At 47.6% G+C, this 15,227-nt stretch overlaps 1 non-coding gene across 1 annotated transcript; it reads right to left on the bottom strand.

Annotated features, from left to right (window-relative positions):
• Positions 1–336: 336 nt before the first annotated feature.
• Positions 337–410, bottom strand: trnat-agu (transfer RNA threonine (anticodon AGU)). Its single transcript has one exon. It is a non-coding gene; the product is annotated as a tRNA-Thr (tRNA).
• Positions 411–15,227: the final 14,817 nt, after the last annotated feature.

Raw genomic sequence — 15,227 nt, 5'->3', positions numbered from 1 at the left:
TTTGAACTGAACTTCTTCCGAGACCGCGTGAGATTCAGGTGGAGTGATTTGGGGACTTCTTTTCTCTCTTTGCAAAAGTCTGAACCGCAGTTCAAGGATCAAAAGTCTAGTTCCAAATTAGGGCTTCTCCAGGGTATGAACCTCGAATCGAGAATTATACCCCGACCTTAACGAGCCCAGAAACAAGAACGTATCATGGACACATTCTATGAGAGGGCTGTCTGCATAATGAAAAGGCATTTTTGAAGAGACCTCCTGATCAGTTCCATGTTGGATCCTGAACAAAACACAGCACTGTGTGCTTCTCAAATTCACTAAACACCATGAATTACACAAAGGCACCGCTGGGAGTTGAACCGAGAATCTCCTGTTTACTAGACAGGTGCTTTAACCAACTAAGCCACAGAGCCAAGTCATGGAATCATTTCCCACCTCCTCTCATTAATATCTATCAGCTACACGTCACATTCTGTTGGGGGTTCAGACTGTTTGATCTTTGTCTATTTCGCTTGCCCGTTTCCCTGTGAATCCCGATACTGACTGCGTTTCAGGCTGTGTTTATCTTTCTGTGTCCATCAGTGCTTTGATACACGAATGAATATTTGTGCTTCTGTTTGTTACTTTAAATAAATTCGGGATGGACAATTCTCGCTCTGACACTGAAGAACTAATTGAGCAAATTTCACAGCGAAGTGTTGTTTATTGTGGTGCTGAAACTAAAAAAAAATCGTAAGAGGAGCAAAGAGGGAAAACGAGAAAAACTTGTGAGTGAAATTAAGGACAACTTTCAAGGTTTTTACACGTATATTAAGAGAAAGAAGGGTGACGAAGAATAACGTGGGCCCTTAAAGACAGATGGAGGTGATATTGTAATTGAAAATCAGGAAATGGCAGAGTTGCTGATACTCACAGAAAAGCATGAGGATAATAAACCAGAGACACGAGGAAAACTGAAAATAAATCAAGGGGATTCAGTGTAAGTAAAATAATGGTATTGGAGAAAACAATTAGACTAAAGATAAACAAATCTCCAGGACCTGATGGTGACCATCCCAGGGAACGAAGGGGAATAGGTGAGGAAATTGTACATGCTTTAGTCATGATCGTTCAAAACTCTCTTGATTCAGGAATTGTTCCATGGATTGAAAAAATTGCCAATGTCATTCTGTTTTATATGAAGGGTAGGAGAGATAAAGCAGGAAATTATAGACCTATTAGTCTGACGTCTGTTGTGGGGAAGTTACCAGTATCTGTTATTAGGGAAAGAATGACTGAGCACTTGGATAAACATGAATTGATCAGAGAGAGCCAGCATGGATTTGTAAAGTGCAAGTCAAGTCTAACGAAACTAGTTGACCGTTTTGAAGATGTAACTAACGTGGTAAATAATGGAGTGTCTATGGGTGTTATGTGTATATTGACTTCCAGAGACATTCGTTAAGGTTTAGCATCAGAGACTGTGAACAGAAATGAGAGCACGTGGAATTTATAGCAACCCATTGACATGGGGAGGGAGTTGGTTTGGAGGTAGGAGACAGAGAGTAGGGTTAATGGGTATGTACTCAAATTGACAGGATTTGATTAGTGGTGTCCCCCAGGGATCTGTATAAATGAGGCAGATAAAGGAATAGAGAGCGGTATATCCAGGTTTGTTGACGACACCAAGTTAGGTGGTGCAGTGAGTAGTGTAGATGGGAGCATAAAGTTATAAAGGGAAATTGAGAGATTCAGTGAGTTGGTAAAACTGTGTCAGATGGAGCTTACATAGAATTACATCGAATGTACATCACAGAAACAGGCAATTCGGCCCAACTAGACTATACCGGTGTTTATGCTGCAGACGAGCCTCCTCCAACCCCTCTTCATCTAACCCGATGAGCAAACCCGAATATTCCTTTCTCCTCCATGTGTTTATCCAGCTTCACCGTAAATGCATCCATGCGATTCGCATTAACTACTCCTTGTGGGAGCGAGCTGCACATTCTAACGACTCTCTGGATAAATATGTTTCTCTTGAATGCCAGATTGGATTTATTGATGACTATTATATTCATGGCCCTAAGTTCTGACGTCCCCACTCCCAAAAGTACAAACACCTTATCTACATCTGACCTATCAAACCCTTGCATAATCTTAAAGTCCCATATCAGGACTTCTATTTTCGATACAAAAGAGCCCCAGACTGTTCAAAGTTTCAATCTGGGGAAATGTGAGGCAATCCACTTTGGCCCTAAGCAAGATAAATCAGAGTATTTTCAAAATGGTGAGAAGCCAGGAACTGTGGGTGAGCAGAGATCCTTCGGGAAATCATGAAGAGTTGGCAGACAGGTGCAAAAAATAATTAAAATGGCTAATGGAATGTCGGCCTTTATCTCAAGGGAACTGGAATTCAAAAGGATGGAAGTTATGTTAGAATTCTATAAACTCTGCTAAGGCCACATTTACAGTACGGCATTCAGTCCTGGGCACCAGACCTCAGGAAGGATATATTGGCCTTGCAGGAGGTGCAGCGCAGAAAGACCAGAATGATACCGGGGCTAAAATGGTAACATTATGAGGGCAAGTTGTGTGGACAAGGTTTGTATTTCCTCGTGTATAGAGGATTAAGTGGTGATGTAATTCAGGTGTTGAAGGTGATTCAATGATCCAATGGTGGGTGTGTGAGTTGGTGCTGAAACGGTCCCCTTCAGTGAAGAGAGGGTCAGCGGGCGCCTGACAGACACGGCTCCGAACGGGACTCGCTTCTCTCCGGCAGCAGCGGCTGGTTTAGAGAGATCTCTCTGTCTGCTGCTGTTACTCCGCCTCCCGCACTCTGGGAGAACCGCGGAGCTCGGTCCTCATTTTTCTCTTATGGATCCGGCTCCATCCGTTTACTGTTGACGGGAGTGCGTCTGATTCCAAGTCAGTCAGAAGCGGGTGCAAATCACAACATAGGCACAGGCGCAAGGACTGGGGACTGGTTTGATATTGGGTCCTTTTTAAGGGATAGGCTGTAGAATGTTTGTATAATAATAATGATCAGAATTAACTTTGATACAATGAAGTTTTTTTCAGTTATTTCCCATTTCCACCCTCACCAGTTTTATACAGTAACAGGTAACAATGTTTGAGGGATGTGATGTCCAGTGTTGGTGGAATCAGTGTAATTTAACTTGATACATTGAAGAATCTCTTGTCTATCCCAGGCTCTTACCTTAGGTTTAGACCCTCACCTGGTTTAAAATCGGTCACTCACTGATATAAATAAACCAGTAACAACCCCGAAACCTCAGCGGGGATATTTGTTCCGATACTTAATGACGGTCCCAATTTCCACTGAAATTCTCAATCAGCAAATCCCAGAGGCTGTTTCGGGTTTGACAAACTGTGAAACAGATTGTTTTAAAAGCCGGAAAGAGGGAAAAACTGGTGGTTGATATGAAGTGTTATACATTATCTCTTTCTGTTTCAGATTTACAATTTCTCTTTGTGTGTCACTGACAGGAGAGGCTATAACGGAGCCCAGTGACTGGGTAACAAGCTGCACTGAGTCATTGGCCTGTGTTACAGACCGGCTCGTTGGACCAGCTCATTTCGTGAACTCGCTGGTGTCTCAGCACGTGTCATGACTGAGTGAATCCCTTCCCACACACGGAGCAGGTGAACAGTCTCTCAACCAATGGGCATGCGTTGATGTGTCAGCAGTTCATTTCTGCTTTTAAAGCTCTTCTCACAGTCACTGCATTAAAAGGTCACTCAATAGTGTGAACAAGTTCATGTTTCAGAAGGTGAGATGATCAAGTGAATCTCTTCCCACACACGGAGCAGGTGAAAAGTCTCTCCCCAGTGTGAGTGCGTCGATGTCTCAGCAGTTCGTTTCTGATTTTACATCTCTTCCCACAGTCAGAACATTTAAAGGTCTCTCAGTGTGAACTCGCTGGTGTTTCAGAAGGTTTGATGACCAAGCGAATCCCTTTCCACACACTGAGCAGGTGAACGGCCTCTCCCCAGTGTGAGTGCGTTGGTGTGTCAGCAGATTAAATTTGCTTTTAAACCTCTTCTCACAGTCAGAACATTTAAAAGGTCTCTCATCGGAGTGAACTCGCTGGTGTGTCAGCAGGATGGATGACTGAGTGAATCTCTTCCCACACACGGTGCAGATGAATGGCCTCTCCCCAGTGTGGGTACGTTGGTGTCTCAGCAGTTCAATTTTGCTTTTAAACCTCTTCTCACAGTCAGAACATTTAAAAGGTCTCTCATTAGTGTGAACTCGCTGGTGTGTCAGGAGGTGAGATGACTGAGTGAATCCCTTCCCACACACAGAGCAGATGAACGGCCTCTCCCCAGTGTGAGTGCGTTGGTGTTTCAGCAGTTCAATTTTGCTTTTAAACCTCTTCTCACAGTCAGAACATTTAAAAGGCCTCTCCCCAGTGTGAACTCGCTGGTGTGTCAGAAGCTCAGATGAGCGAGTGAATTCCTTCCCACACACAGAGCAGATGAACGGTCTCTCCCCAGTGTGAGTGCGTTGGTGTGTCAGCAGATTACTTTTGCTTTTAAAACTCTTCTCACAGTCAGAACATTTAAAAGATCTCTCATCAGAGTGAACTCGCTGGTGTGTCAGGAGGTGGGATGATCGAGTGAATCCCTTCCCACACATGGAGCAGGTGAACGGCCTCTCTCCAGTGTGAACTCGCTGGTGTGTCAGGAGGAGGGATGACTGAGTGAATCCCTTCCCACACACGGAGCAGGTGAACGGGCTCTCCCCAGTGTGAACTCGCTGGTGTGTCAACAGGGTGGATGACTGAGTGAATCCCTTCCCACACACGGAGCAGGAGAACGGCCTCTCCCCAGTGTGGGTACATTGGTGTGTCAGCAGATTCCTTTTGCATTTAAACCTTTTCTCACAGTCAGAACATTTAAAAGGTCTCTCCCCAGTGTGAACTCGCTGGTGTGTCAACAGGGTGGATGACTGAGTGAATCCCTTCCCACACACGGAGCAGGTGAATGGCCTCTCCCCCGTGTGAGTGCGTTGGTGTATCAGCAGATTAATTTTGCTTTTAAACCTCATCTCACAGTCAGAACATTTAAAAGGTCTCTCATCAGAGTGAACTCGCTGGTGTGTCAGCAGGTTGGATAACTGAGCGAATCCCTTCCCACACACGGAGCAGGTGAACGGCCTCTCCCCAGTGTGACTGTGTCGATGAATTTCCAGCCTGGAGGGGGAATTGAATCCCTTCCCACAGTCCCCACATTTCCACGGTTTCTCCATGGTCCGGGTGACCTTGTGTCTCTCCAGGTTGGACGATCAGTTGAAACCTCGTCCACACACAGAACACGTGTATGATTTCTCCCCTCTGTGAACGGTGCAATGTTTTTTCTGGCTGTGTAACTGGTTAAAGCACTTTCCACAGTCAGTGCACTGGAACACTCTCACTCAGGTGTGTGTGTCTCGGTGCTTTTCCACTCACACTGATGTTTGAAATCTTCTCCCACAGACAGAACAGACAAACATTTCTCCTTCCACATTCAAAGGCCGATGATATTCAGGTCCTGATGAATCGAGTGACTCTGTCAGATCTTGACGTGATCTTTGGTTTGAGTTTCCCTCTGCAAATCCTCCCCTGTAAAAGGAGTTTATAAAAGTTATCACTGTAATTACAGGATAGAAATTCAGATCAGATAACTCTACTTTCTATGGAACATTATTTCCTCTCTCATTACTCAAAGCTGTAAATCCCCGTCCCACACACTCTCCCTCCTCCCTGTGCTGAAATCCGAAACCATCGCATCATCTTTCAGTGGCCCTAAACCAGAAGTGAAAGGGTGTGAGAGAGAGTGTGAGAGAGTGTGAGTGTGAGAGAGTGAGTGTGAGTACAGCAGTGGGCTCGGTGTGGAGAATGAAGTGGGGCAGGTGGAGCATGTTTCAGTGGGGCAGCAGTGATTATAATCTCATTGGGTTTAGAACAGTTATGGAAAAGGACAGGGGACAGTCAAATGTGAAAATTCTTAACTGAGGGAAGGCAAATTCCAGTGAGTTCAAAAGGGATCTTGTCCAGGTGGATTGGTATCAAAAATTGGCAGGCAGAACAGTAATTGAACAATGGGAGGCCTTCAAGGAGGATTTGGCTTGGGTGCAAAGTAGACAGATTCCCACGAGGAGGAAAGGAACAGCATCCAAAGCTAGAGCTCCCTGGATGACTGAAGATATAGAGATCACCATTTCTCCTTCATTTACAGACGCTCCCTGACCGATCACCATTTCTCCTTCATTTACAGACGCTCCCTGACCGATCACCATTTCTCCTTCATTTACAGACGCTCCCTGACCGATCCCCATTTCCCCTTCATTTACAGACGCTCCCTGACCGATCCCCATTTCCCCTTCATTTCCCGGCGGGTGGTGAGGGGGGGATAATGTTCACTGTTTTATATTCGGGTCTGGGCCCGCACTCGGGGTTTGTAAAGCCTGAGCCTGGGCCTGAGCCCGGACCCGGGCCCCGGGGTTTATTGAGCCTCTTGCTCCGATCCTCTGACCTGCACCGAACGCGCTCCTCCCGCAGCCTCGACTGGCCGCGCATGCTCAGGACACACTGACCGGGAATGAGTCACTACTGCGCCTGCGCACTGGGCTCCACTGATTCAGATCGGGCACAATCTGAACCGCGCTGCATGCTGGGTGATGCGACCGCCATTGATGATCTTAATATCAGGCCGGAAAACAAAAACATTGGAAGCAGGAAGAGCGCGTTTGGACCAAGGAAAATAAAATAAACTGAAACCCCAGCTCTTCGTGTCATTGAAACCGGCACAAACACACAGCGCAGACGCTCCACCACTTTGGTGAACTCCAGAAAATATTTTTTGGTAACTTTTATTAAATTCGTTTTTTTAAATGTTGCAACCGACGGGTTCAATTCAGGTTTATTTTCGAACTGCACCTCAGGATGTCAGTCTCAACACTAATCCCGCCCTGGTGATTAAGGAAAGTTCCGGACCAATAGGAGGAGCGCAAATTGACTGGAGGGGTGACAGGGTGAGTTGGTCCTCCAACGAATCGGAGTGTGTGAGGGGCGGGAGTTGTGGCATAGAATGGGCGGGTCTAAGCCCAGATGTCCCTCATTGTCTGAAACATAATTTTTAAAACCTAATTGATCTTAAACTCCAGGAGACAACTCGACCTTTCTGTTGCGTCTTGAAACAGATCAAACTAGATGAGGTGGAGCAAACATTTCAACATTTGTTAGAAAAACACATTAATTAAGAACAGCCAACATGGATCATTTGAGATAACTCAAGTCCACTGATAAAGGGAATGTAGTCAACATTGATTGTGAAAGGGTGTTTGGTAAGATGCCGGACAGGAGGCTTGTTGATAAAATTAGTACTTACCGCATTAAAAGGAATGAGGCAGTGTGTATCGGGAGTTGTGGAAAGGGCAGAAAACAGAGAGTAGTGGTTAATGGATGTTCTCCAGACTGGAGGGATGTAAACAGTGGTGTCCCCCAGGGTCAGTGTTGGGACCATTGCTAACCTCAATATAGAGAATGATCTGAGCTTGGGTATGTGGGACACAAGGTAAAAATCTCCAGATGACGCCAAAATTGGCAGCGTGGGGAACTGTGAAGAGGAGTCAGTGACTTCATTGTGACGTCCACGGGTTAGTAAATGGACCAGGTGAAATTTAATGCAAAGAAATGTGACGTGATGCATTTTGAGAGGAAGAAAAATGAGATGAAATGTAAACTAAATGGTCAAAGTTTAAAAGTAGAGCAGCAGAGAGACTTAGGGATGGAAGGTTCTAAATAATGCATTGTCTTATTAATTAACAAGTCTGAGAGTCAGCAACTTTAATACCTCATTAAGAAATATATGAGCAAATTCTCTTTCCTCTCCCATACCAGAGTAAACATGCAAATCCCCCGTGTAGACGAGATCAGCCCTCTGGATGGAACATCGGACTCCCTGAGCTTGATCTCCGGTGTCTCCAGTCCCAACTGCCCCTTACTTCAGTATCCCCTCACTTTTATACCCTGTTGTGATCCATCTCTGTTCCTGAAGCTGGAACTTCCCTAATCTGTGGTTTACAAGGACACATTGCTTGGTTCCCAGCAGTTACTTTTCTTCAGTAGTGTTCTCATGATCCCTGAACTACCCTGCTTAGTGTTAATTAGAATCATAGAATCATAGAAAATTTACAGCACAGAAGGAGGCCATTCAGTCCATTGTGTCCGCGCCAGCTGAAAATGAGTCACCCAGCCTAATCCCAGTTTCCAGCACTTGGTCCATAGCCTTGTCGGTCACGGCACTTCAGGTGCATATCCGGGTACCTTTTAAATGAGTTGAGGGTTTCTGCCTCTACCACCCTTTCAGGCAGTGAGTTCCAGACACCTACCAGCCTCTGGGTGAAAAATGTTTTCTCAGCTCCTCAATAATCCTTCCACCAATCACTTTAAATCTATGCCCTGCTCCTTGTTTGTTGACCTCTCTGCTAAGGGAAATCAGTCCTTCCTGTCCAGCCTATCTCGGCCACACATAAATTTGTACACCTCAATTAAATCAATCCTCAGCCTCCTCAGTTTCAAAGAGAACAATCCCAGCCTATCCAATCTTTCTTCATAGCTAAAATTATCCAGTCCTGGCAACATCCTCGTAAATCTCCCCTGTACCCTCTCTAGTGCAATTACACCCTTCCTGTAATGCGGTGACCAGAACTGTACACAGTACTCAAGTTGTGGGCCTAACCAATGTTTTATACAGTTCCAGCATAACCTCCCTGCTCTTATATTCTATGCCGTGTCTAATAAAGGAAAGAATTCCATTTGCCTTGTTAACCACCTTATCTACCTGTCCTGCTACCTTCAGGGATCTGTGGACATGTATTCCAAGGTCCCTCACTTCTTCTACACCTTTCAGTATCCTCCCATTTATTGTGTGCTCCCTTGCCTTATTTGCCGGTCCCAAATGCATTACCTCACACTTCTCCGGATTAAATTCCAAGCCCTGTTCTGACACAACACACTCCCGACTCCAGCTTTCAGTTGAAAATTAATTTTATTCTTGGAATGAGTTTGTAAAGATTCCCAAAGACTGGAATGGTTCAGACAGGGACAGGGAGAGGCCGCAGTCTCTGGCCACTCACGCAGGGAGCAGGAGGAGGAGAGGCGAGTTTTCGAAGTTTGAGCCGCCCAAACGGTCCAAGTTTCACTCTGTCCCTGCCTCGAACCTCCGAGGGTCGAACTGCTCGGGCTCCGCACCTCCCCTGGGCCTGCAGTGGGCCCACGCCATGCGGTGTTGAAAGACACGAGGAGAGCTGCACTTGCTCGCGGCAGAGAACTTATTAAAAGCACGTAAAGCCCCTGGTCAAGATGGGCATCACACAGCAGGTCTGACTGGCAACCTTCACACGAGCAGCACATTTAAATCAGGGTGTTGGACAGACTGTGAACGGGCACTGATCAAACTGGAGTCTCCAATGTCAGATACAGGCCCCAAATTACCCACCCGGATTCATTGTCAAAACAGTCCCGAACCCTCACATCACATTCTCACAGAGTGTTTGGTGCAGCCATTTAACTTGGTGCTGGTGGATCAACACAGAGGGGAAAAGTGAACCCCATTTTGCTCACTGAAACTATTCTGGACTGACTGTCACAAGGACACGGCCCTGCCTTAAATAACTAGTCGAGCTGCTGTGGCCTCACCCAGGGGGAGCAGGACCACCGGGGGCCCTCGGATGACGCGAGGTTTGATAGCGGGGATAATCGCGGCCCGCAGAATGTTAGCCTAAGGTGGGGGTGCGAGGGGCCAGGCCTTGGGGGGGATTGAGGGGTAGGCCCGGGGATCGAGGGGCAGGCCCGGGGGGCGAGGGGCAGGCCCGGGGGGGGAGTCGAGGTGGGGGGGCGAGGGTTAGAGGGGAGCAAGGTTCGATCAGAGGACACAGATTTACTGTAATTTTCGAAAGGACCAGATGGGAGAGGAGGAGAATTCTCTCTTTACACAGCGAGTTGTTCTGATCTGGAATGCGCGGCCTGAAAGGGCGGTGGAGGCAGATTGAGTAATAACTTTCAAAAGGGAACTGGACAAATATTTGAAGGGGAGAAATCTGCAGGACCGCGGGGAAAGAGCAGGGGGGAGTGGGACTAATTGGAGAGCTGTTTCAAAGAGCTGGCACAGGCACGATGGGCCGAACGGCCTCCTCCTGTGCTGTAAGATCCTATGAGGTTCAAGGTGCAGCGGGGTCAGGGTGGAGCGGCTGTCACCAGCTCTGCCTGATGACCATCAGGTGAAGTCCAACACAGTGAAGGAAATGCAGCCCCCAGTGCACTCTCCCTCCCTGCAGCATTCCTCCAGGAATCCACTCGACACTGTGCAGCATCACACCGGCAAATGAGTTGGAGAGGAACTTCTACAAACGTCAGATTTTTCCCAAAGAAGTTCGGACGTTTGTCTCTCTCTCTCTCTCCTGGGGAGCAACGGGGCCGGGTGGAATTAATCCCAGTACCTTCCGAAAACAATCAATCAATCATCGAAAGCTCAGGGCAGCGAACACTATTGGTCCCACCTCCTGATCCAGGGCATGTCTGAGGATACTGATTGTTTCCAGGACTCCCTCAGACTGGTCTGAAACACCGACCGTGGGCCAATTACTGACTGCAATGCTACGAATTAAAACACAACCTACAGTTTAAATGTTCAAAAGCACCCCATTTAATATAAAGAGACATTATTGTAAATTAACCCCACCCACTGAACACTCTCCAGGCACAGACAGACACACACGGGCCAACGTTTTACACACACACACACATCGTCGTTACTCAATGAGCTTCTTGGCTTTGAAGAAGCGTCGCAGGTAGAAGACCTGCCAGGTGGCCAGGCCGACGAGGCAGCACATGGAGAAGATGCTGAAATACAGGACACGAGCACTGGTGGACTCTGCACGGAGGGAGGGAGAGAGAGAGAGAGAGAGGGGCTCATCAAACAGGTTGGAGGAGTGGATTCAATCTGCACTAAGATCACTTCACTGAAGGCAGCCCTCCCTCTTCCCTTCACCTTGCTGCCCCGAGCACCGTTTCCCTGCTCCTGGGTCACTGCTGCTCCGAGTCTGGCCTTTGGTCGATGCCTGGGGTCACTCCCTCCCCCGAATCCCCATCCTGGATCCACTCTCGCTAAACAGCTCAGGTGAGAGCAGGGACATGGCAGGCCTTTCAAGGGAGCGTCACTCTGTCCACAACTGACACCCTGTCCCTTTCTAACAGGTCAATCCTATCACCGAGAATCTTACAGCACAGGAGGCCTCTCGGCCCATCGTGCCTGTGCTGGCTCTTTGAAAGAGCTGTCCCATTCGTCCGACTCCCCCGCCCTTTCCCCAGAGCCCTGCAAATGTTTCCTTTCAGTGTTTATCCAATTCCCTTTTGAAAGTTATTATTAAATCTGCTTCCACCGCCCTTTCAGGCAGCGCATTCCAGATCATAACTCGCTGCGTAAAATAAAACCCTCATCGCCATCTGGTTCTTTTGCCAATTACCTTAAATCTGTGTCCTCTGGTTACCGACCCTTCTGCCACTGGAAATAGTTTCTCCTCATGTAATCTATTAAAACTCTTCATAATTTTGAACACCTCTATTAAATCTCCCCGTAACCTTCTCTGCTCTAAAGAGAACAATCCCAGTCTCTCCACATAACTGAAGTCCCTCATCCCTGGTACCATTCCAGTAAATCTCCTCTGCACCCTCTCCAAGGCCTTGACATCCTTCCTAAAGTGTGGTGCCCAGAATTGGACACAATACTCCAGCTGAGGCCTAACCAGTGTTTTATAAAGGTTCAGTATAACTTCCTTGCTTTCGTACTCGATGCCTCTATTAATAAAGCCCAGGATCCCCTGTATGCTTTTTTTTTTTAACAGCCTTCTCAATTTGCCACCTTCAAGGATTTGTGTATGTGCACTCCCCAGGTCTCTCTGTTCCTGCATTCCCTTTAAAATTGTACCATTTAGTTTATATTGCCTCTCCTCATTCTTCCTACCAAAATATATCACTTCCCACTTCTCTGCATTAAATTTCATCTACCATGTGTCTGCCCATTCCACCAGTCTATGTCCTCCTGAAGTCTGTTACTATCCTCCACATTGTTTACTGCATTTCCGAGTTAAGAACATAAGAACATAAGAAATTGGAGCAGGAGTAGGCCAATCGGCCCCTCGAGCCTGCTCCGCCATTCAATAAGATCATGGCTGATCTGATCCCAACCACAAATCTAAAGAACACAAGAAGTCGGAGCAGGACCCGGTCATCTGCAAAGTTTGAAATACCCTGAATACCCAAGTGCAAGTCATTAATATATATCAAAAAGAGCAGTGGTCCTAATACTGACCCCTGGGGAACACCACTGTATATTTCCCTCCAGTCTGAAAAACAACCGTTCATCACTACTCTCTGCTTTCTGTCCTTTAGCCAATTTTGTAACCATGCAGCCACTGTCCCTTTAATCCCAGGGGCTTCAAATGATCCCTTCTGTCTCTGGACCCCGTTTATACCGTCCTTCCCCAAAAACTTATTCCACAACTCTGCCCTCTGGTGTAGAAAGGTCCCAGCCCTCTGACTCCAACTCCCTGGTTTAGATGAGTGGAGGCCTCCAGCCCATGGAGCACCCCATCTAACGGCCCATGAAAGGACTCTGTGTTTTCCCTCCGCTACCCGACTGAGAGCCTCCCCTCCGGGTGTTCCATCCTGCCCACACTCGCCCCAGTTTGTACACACCTTCCCTTATCCTGCAGTCAAACTTGGAATGAAAATATGCAGAATCTTATCTGCCTCGACAAGGCCCCCTTGTCAGAAGGTCGTGGGTTCGAGCCCCACTCCAGACACTCGAGCACCTAATCCAGGCCGACACTCCCAGTGCAGTACTGAGGGAGTGCCGCACTGTCTGAGGTGCCGTCTTTCGGATGAGACGTTAAACTGAGTCCCTGCCTGCCCCTCTCAGGTGGACGTAAAAGATCCCACGGCCACTAATGGGAGAAGAGCAGAATTCTCCCCTGGGTGTTCTGGCCAATATTTATCCCTCAACCAACGCCACTAAAACACAGATTATCTGGTCATTATCACAACGCTGTTTGTGGGATCTTGCTGTGCGGATCTTGCTGCCCGTTTCCTAAATTGCAACAGTGACTACACTTCAAAATAGTACATTACTGGCTTTAAAGTCCTTTGGGACATCCCGAGGTCGTGGAAGGGGCGAAATAAATGTACGTTTTTAAAAAAAACTAAGTCCCTTTGACACTGGGGATCAGTCCTGCAGTCCTTTTAACCCCTGGTCCCCTGGTACCCAAGCCCTAGACCACCCCTCTTTACTCCGAGGGCGAGTGGAGGGCAGTTGGGGCAAGGGATGCTTTGCCACAAAGTGCCTGAAGCAGAGCCCACTGCATCTTTCACAGGACGACTGGATAACCGTATGAAGCTGAGGCTCGTGCTGTGGGGGAGAGAAGGGGAGAGGGGCTTATGTCCCGGGAGGTGGAGGGAGCTAAAACCCACAAACTTCTGACTCGGAGGGGTGAGTGACGCTGACCGAGGAACGAGACAGGGTCCCCGAGACCGAGAGCAGTAAGTGGAGAAGGGGTGGGTGTTGCAGACTGAAGCCTGTGCTGGGTGCTCCTACCATTGGTGTCCCTCATCTCTTCCTCTCGCTGCTTCATGTAGGCAAAGTCATTGACGATCGACTCTGACAGATCCTCCAATCGTCGCAGCTCCACCTCAAGTGGCTTCAGCTTCTCCGCCTTGGCGATCTGGGCAGGGAGAGAGAGAGAGAGAGAGAGAGAGAGACGGTCTGTAAGATCGGACAAAGATGTAGTAAATCCATTGTTGACATGAGAGACCCACACTACAGAAAGGATATTGAAGCACTGGAGGCGAGGGGAGGAGTTGTCGAGAGGGACGAGGTTCTTAACACTCCCAATCTTGTTTCTTGATATCACGTGGAGTGAATCAAATTGGCTGAAGACTGGCTTCTGTGATGGTGGGGATATCGGGAGGAGGCTGAGACGGATCATCCACTTGGCACTTCTGGCTGAAGATGGTTGCAAACACTTCAGCCTTGTCTTTTGCACTCACGTGCTGGACTCTGCCATCATTGAGGATGGGGATGTTTACAGAGCCTCCTCCTCCCGTTAGTTGTTTAATTGTCCACCACCATTCACAACTGGATGTGGCAGGACTGCAGAGCTTTGATCTGATCCGTTGGTTGTGGAATCACTTAGCTCTGTCTATAGCATGTTGCTTCCACTGTTTACCATGCATGTAGTCCTGTGTTGTCGCTTCACCAGATTGGCACCTCATTTTTAGATACATCTGGTGGTGCTCCTGGCATGCTCTTATACACTCCTCACTGAACCAGGGTTGACCCCCTGGCTTGTTGGTGATGGTGGAGTGAGGAAAATGTCGGGCCATGAGGTTACAGATTGTGCTGGAATACAATTCTGCTGCTGCTGATGGCCCACAGCGCTTCATGGATGCCCAGTTTTGAGCTGCTAGATCTGTTCTGAATCTATCCCATTTAGCACGGTGGTACTGCCACACAACACGTTGGATGGTGTCCTCAGTGCGAAGACGGGACTTCGTCTCCACAAGGACTGTGCGGTGGTCACTCCTACCAATACTGTCATGGACAGATGCATCTGTGACAGGTAGATTGGTGAGGGCAAAGTCAAGTAGGTTTTTCCCCTTGTGTTGGTTTGCTCATCACCTGCCGCAGGCCCAGTCTGGCAGCTATGTTGCTAACAGTCCTTTTATACTTGTTTTAACTGTCTGATTCACTTGTTTTATTCCTTATGCAATCTGCACTTGTGTATAGAACTCTTATTTGGGCAACAGACCTACTGGACCACATCTAGAATACTGTGTGCAGTTTTGGTCTCCTTATTTAAGGACATAATTGCTTTGGAGGCGGTTCAGAGAAGGTTCACTCGACTGATTCCTGGGATGAGGGGGTTATCTTATGAGGAAAGGTTGGACAAGTTGGGCCTGTACACACTGGAGTTTCGAAGAATGAGAGGTGATCTTATTGAAACATATAAGATCCTGAGGAGACTAGAAGGGGCAGATGCTGAGAGGATGTTTCCCCTTATGGGGAACTCGGGGACCATAGTTTAAAAATAAATGGTCTCCCATTTAAGACGGAGATGAGGAGAATTTTTTTCTCTCAGAGGATGGTGAGTCTGTGGAACTCCCTTCCCCAGAGAGCGGTGGAGGCCGGGT

This window comes from Heptranchias perlo, unplaced genomic scaffold (assembly GCF_035084215.1).
Source record: "Heptranchias perlo isolate sHepPer1 unplaced genomic scaffold, sHepPer1.hap1 HAP1_SCAFFOLD_254, whole genome shotgun sequence".
In the NCBI taxonomy this organism is placed as follows: Eukaryota; Metazoa; Chordata; class Chondrichthyes; order Hexanchiformes; family Hexanchidae; genus Heptranchias; species Heptranchias perlo.
This window is presented reverse-complemented; position numbering and strand designations above follow the sequence as displayed.